The sequence below is a fragment of the Gossypium hirsutum genome, chromosome A08 (genome assembly GCF_007990345.1).
Source record: "Gossypium hirsutum isolate 1008001.06 chromosome A08, Gossypium_hirsutum_v2.1, whole genome shotgun sequence".
Taxonomy (NCBI): domain Eukaryota; kingdom Viridiplantae; phylum Streptophyta; class Magnoliopsida; order Malvales; family Malvaceae; genus Gossypium; species Gossypium hirsutum.
Genome location: NC_053431.1, coordinates 120,943,817 through 120,949,816, shown reverse-complemented (window position 1 = coordinate 120,949,816; position 6,000 = coordinate 120,943,817).

The window sequence follows — 6,000 nt, the reverse complement described above, 5'->3', positions numbered from 1 at the left end:
ATCTTTTTGGTGGAGGGATCAAAGATCCTATAGCCCTTATTTGTGCTACTGTAACCAACAAAAATCCCTGGCACAGATCTTCTTTCAAGTTTGGTTCTCTTCTCAGCTGGGATGAGAGTATAACAGACACAACTAGACACCTTTAGGTGTGACACTGTTGGCTTGATTTCATAACAAGCTTCAAAAGGAGTCTTTTCTTTGACAGCATTGGTTTGCAGTCTATTAAGCAGATACACTGAGGTGTTCACAGCCTCAGCCCAAAATTTGCTTGGCAATTTCTTTCAAACAATAGGCATCTAGCCATGTCGAGTACTGTTCTATTCTTTCTTTCACACACTCCATTCTGCTCAGGAGTATAAATGGTTGTCAACTGATGGTGAATTCCAGCCTGCTCACATAGCTTCTGAAATTTATTAGACAATCATTATCTAATCTCAAGGCCTTAATCTTGCAACTTGATTGATTCTCAGCTAAGGCTTTGAATTTGCTAAATGCCTCAAATACTTCAGAATTTTACTTTTCGACCATGTGACTTCTATGGAATGACAATCTAACGAAGAGTGGAAGCCAACAAGAGGTTTTCAACAAGATGACCCTCTTTCTCCTTATATTTTTTGTCTTATGTATAGAGAGAATAGTGAATGATGGGGCATGGAGGCCGATTAAGATTGTGCAAAATGGACCGGGCCTCTTGCATCTATTTTTGTGCCAATGGTTTGATTCTTTTTGCTAAAGCAACAATGGAGCAAATGGATATTTTGAGGAGGGTGCTTGGAATGTTTTGCGAATATTCTGGTCACAGGATTAATAATGAGAAAACAATTATTTATTTCTCAAAGAATGCCCCTTTGGGTTTGAGAGGTGCCATCTGTATTGAGATAGGATATACTTCAGTTACGGATTTGGAGAAGTACTTGGGAGTTCTTCTATTTCATTGACAAGTTAGGAAGCCTACTTTTCAGCATGTTATTACCATGATGAGGCAAAAGTTATCAGGGTGAAAGGCTAAAGCCCTTTCTCTTGTAGGTAGAATCACATTGGCTAAAGCTGTTTTGTCGGCTATTCCCATTTATACCATGAAAACGACTCCGCTTCCTAAAGGGGTGTGTTTGGAAATGGAAAAAGTCATTCGTCAATTTATTTGGGGCAATACAGATGATAAACGGAAACTTAGTTTGGTTAAATGGGAGGATATTTGTCGACCTATTTTACGTGGTGGCCTTGGAGTGAAAAGAATGTGTCTACAAAATGAAGCTTTCTTGACTAAAATCGGTTTTAATTTTACTCTCAAGCCCGATCAATTGTGGGTGCAAGTATTCTGTAGTAAGCATAAGTGGGCAGGGACTATTCCTACTGTGTTGCGCAGGGCTAATTGTTCACGATTATGAAGAGGATTGGGTCATGTTTTGGGATTTGTTAAAGAAGGGGTCGTATGGAATATAAGCAATGGAAGGATTACAGATTTCTGGAGAGATTATTGGGTCCCGGATCAAGGTGAACTAAGGAACCTTTGCTTGTAACCGCATTCATTGGAAATCATTCATGTGTCGGTGGTACAAATGCTAAATGCTAATGGGAAATGGAATCTGTCTAAAATTCGGCAATTGCTCCCTGAGGAAGCAGTAAATTACTCCAATAAGGCCGCAAATTAAGGATGACATCAATGATATCCCTGGTTGGCGCTGGACGAAAGGGAGACCTTTTTCAACTAAATCAGCTTATGAAGCGCTAAGTGGAGAGGCTATGTCTGAGCAGAATGCGGCTTGGAGAATAATATGGAAGACTAATATGGAAGACTTTTCTTTGGTTGGTTGCCAAGGATAAATTGCTTACCAATGCTGTGAGGGTATGACGACATTTAACAACTGATCCATCGTGTACCCAATGTGGCAACCCGATTGAAGATGCTGACCATGGTTTACGGAAATGCCTGCCGGCAGCGGGATTGTAGAGCCAATTGATAAGACATGATAAGTTACAGGAATTTCGTTAATATTTCAGAGCCTGAGAAAGTTTGCGATAAACTTGGAGAATTGGGATAATATTGTTTGGGGTGTTGTGCTGGTGTTTAAGGAAGCGACGTAACATTTTGGTGTTTGATAGAGATTTTACGGATCGCAAAAGTGTGTGGGAAAAGGGTCACCGGTGGTGCAATGAAATAGTGAAAGCATTGCAACTTAGTAATAGCAGTAACGGAAGTGTTCGTCGGAGGGAATGCAGGCAGGTTGGATGGGAAAAACCCGAACCAGGATGGATAAATGTCAACATTGGTGGTGCGCGTAATCTCCAAAAATAGAAAATATTAAATTAAAGACTTTATTCACAAGTTCCCTCCAAATTACACCCGTTTTTCGATTTTGATATCTAAATTTATTTTCCTCTCATTTTAATATATAATTTATTGTTTTGTTATATATATATTTTTTTGTCTAAAAAGTTAAAAGAGTTAAAAAATTGATGACAAATTCAACTAATTAAATTGTGCCATGTGTTCGCCTTTAATTAATGATGTGACCATTAATCGTTGATGTGATTATTGATTAGTAACAATAATTTAAGTATTGAAATAAAAAAAATTATGTTCCAAATTTGAAAAAAAAAGTTTCAATATTAAAATGTGAAAGATTTTTAAAAAATTGTAAAATATTTAAAATTATAACAAATCTATAAAAACATATAAAAAAAAATATAGATTCGAAATGGACTTAGATTAAATTCATTATAATCATTTATTTAGATTCATTTTGGATATGGTTGAGAATAATGTAAAAACTATAAAATTATTAAAATATATAATTAATAACTAAATTAAAACATTATTATTCAAAATAATAATGATTAATACTAATACATTATTTTTTTTGACACTTAATACTAATACATTATTATTAAAACATTTGGGGGAAAATGACTTTTTTTAAACGATGGAAGATGAAAATTCCCCATTTGCCTGAGATAACAAAAAAAGTGAGAAATGTTGTTTATTTACTAGAGTATATTATGATGTTTTGGTTAAAATTATGATTTCTTAAATTTAAATTTCATGATTTTTTTTCGATTTTTAGATTTTTGAAAATATAAAAAGAAAAAATAATTTTTTCAGTAAATAACTAAGTTTTTTTTTCTATAAAAATCAAGTAATTTCATGTTTCCTTTTACTAGGAAAAACCTAAATTTAATTTTAAAAAGAAGAAATATAAAAGAAATTAAAATGATTTTTCTTGTAAAAATCCAAATTTTCTTATAAAAACCCAATTAAATCTTTATAAAAACTCATATTTTTTCCTTTATTAGAAAATATTAAAATTAATTCTAAAAAATTAAATAAATGAAATTAAAAATATAAAATAAGTGATTAAAATTAAAACTTAATAAAGATGAGTGAGTAAAATGAGTGTATATTAACATTACCATTAATGGGGAGTGGCTAAAATGAAAAAAACTATCTAACAACGAGTGATCAAAATGAGAAAGCTATCTAACAATAATGTTATATTTAAAATTTTTTATTTTTCAATAATCAACATGAAAACTTATTAAAAACGAGTAATTGTATAGTTTATTCTAATATTTATTGTTTTATAAGTTAAATTAATTATTGTTAAATTTATAATTAAAACAAATCTTAATTGATGAATGATACCATCTCCATCTAACACATTATAATTATATAATATAGACAATTGTTATTAACTAAATTGGAAGTGGTTGAGAAAAGAAACGAAGATCTTAAGCAATTAGTGCTTGAACATGGCATGCAATTAAGATTTACCTACAACTAAAAAAAGGTAAATTTTACCATTAGTTGGATAATTTTTTGTTTTGGTTAATTAACTAAAAAAGTTACAATTTGATCACTAAAATTTAAAAAAAAATAATTTTGTCATCCAACTGTTAAGTAGGGGTGTAAATGAACAGAGTGTTCGATGAATTGTTCGTGAACCTTTCGTATATGTTCGTTTATTAAGCTGAATAAACGAGTATAAACAAAAATTTTATATTAGTTTAATAAATGAACGAACACGAACAGAGGTATGTTCGGTTCGTTTATGTTCATGAACAAGCTCGTTTTTTTATTAATGATGTTTTCTTATAAAAATTCCATTAGTATATATTAATAAAATTATCTTAATTTGTATTTTTTCATTTATAATATAATTATTTATATTTATATTTGACTATTTTATATCTAAACAATATATGTGTGTATGTATTTATTTATTGTTAGTTTATTTATTATTTATTAACATTGTTCATGAACATGTTCAATTAAGTTAAATGAAAATGCTCGTGAACATTAAACAAACGAATATGAACAGATGTTTGTTTGTTCAAGCTCAGTCAATTTATAGTCCTACTGTTAAGTGACACCTTTTTAGTTGGTATAATAACAATTTTAGTCCTCAATTTTTATATTTTATTAATTTGACCTGATTATAAATAAAATGATAAAATAATTTTTTTTTAAATTTAGAAAATTTTAAAAATTAAAATAAAAGTAGATAAAAATTTCAAAAATAGATAAAGTGAGAAAATGAGGGAAAATTATTTTTAAACCCTCTAAATTTTCTCTCTTTACAATGTGCATAGAAATATTCAATACCCATTATTTAAAAAACATAGAAAAAAAATAAAAACATTAAGAAAAATTATTAATTCTCTATTTTTACCTTTTATGTTTCTTTACATAGTTTTTTTTCCATTATAAGAAAATAAAAAAGTTAGAATAAAATTTGTTTTTATAATTTAGGTTTTAAAAAATAGATTAAATGACTTAGAAATTTGAATTGAGTCTGAAAAATAAAATATTTTGATATATTTTGTAATTTTTTTGTTAAAATATGGCATGGAATTTGATTTCAAGTTATTACTAATTTGGTTTAAAGAAATAGTAATGAAGCATGTAACGATCTAACTTTTTTTTTGTTTTCTATTCTTAATTTATTATTGGATTTTATTGAATGATAAGTTTTTATTTTATTTTCCATACATTAGCAACAACATTTTTGAGATTTTATTTTTCTTGAATTTTTATATAAAATTTTCTAATTTTTAATAATTTTGAGTTTTCTTTTATAATTTTTATGTATAATCATGGTCAAATTGAAAAAGAAAATAAAAGTTGAGGATTGAAATTGTTATTATATCAACTAAAAATGTGCCACTTCATAGTCGGGTGACAAAAAAGATTTTGAAAGTTTTAATGGTTAAATTATATTTTTTTAAGTTGGGTGACAAAAATAAAAATTTACCTATAATTTAATAACTAAAAAAATATTTAATTATAAATCTCTGTAAAATTATATGCAATCAATACATTAAATATAATTAAAAAACTCAAAAAATTTTATATTTTTTTCCAAATTTTCTAAGAATTCTGATCGACCTATGTTATCGGCTCATTCATTTTCATTTTCTTTTATTTTTAATAAAAAAATTTCTCGAACTGATTGTGTCAAACTCTTAGAGAGACTACATTACAAAACTGCCATTGAATTATTTCTAGTATCCCACTTAAAGAATATTTAAACACACACACTCGTTTAGACCAAGAATCTTCAACCTGATTACCCACAATATATAAATAACCCACAGCATAGTAGAGTTATTGGAAGGGGAGCTGCACATGGAGACTGAAGGCACAATTTCGATTCAAATGAATCCTAAGGTATTTTCTCTATATTTTGTTAGGTAATATAATAATAGCAATAAAATGTGCTTAGGCCGTTGCTTGTGTTATGCGGCTTTCCACTTAAAATGTCTAATAATTTATTTTTCAGCCTGTCGAAGTCGGCCATCAGGTGCTGCGGTTACTCAAGTTTGACTTTTCTGGGGGTTTGACTAATAAGGGAGGGTTGATTGTTGACTTGAGGACGAGATCTAATGGAGAAAAAAAAGTAAATTAAAATGGAAAAGGATTAAGAAATTCTTAGCATTTACTTATTTTTCTCATTTTCTTATAAATAATGACGTTCTTCACGTTTGCACGTGTATGAGATC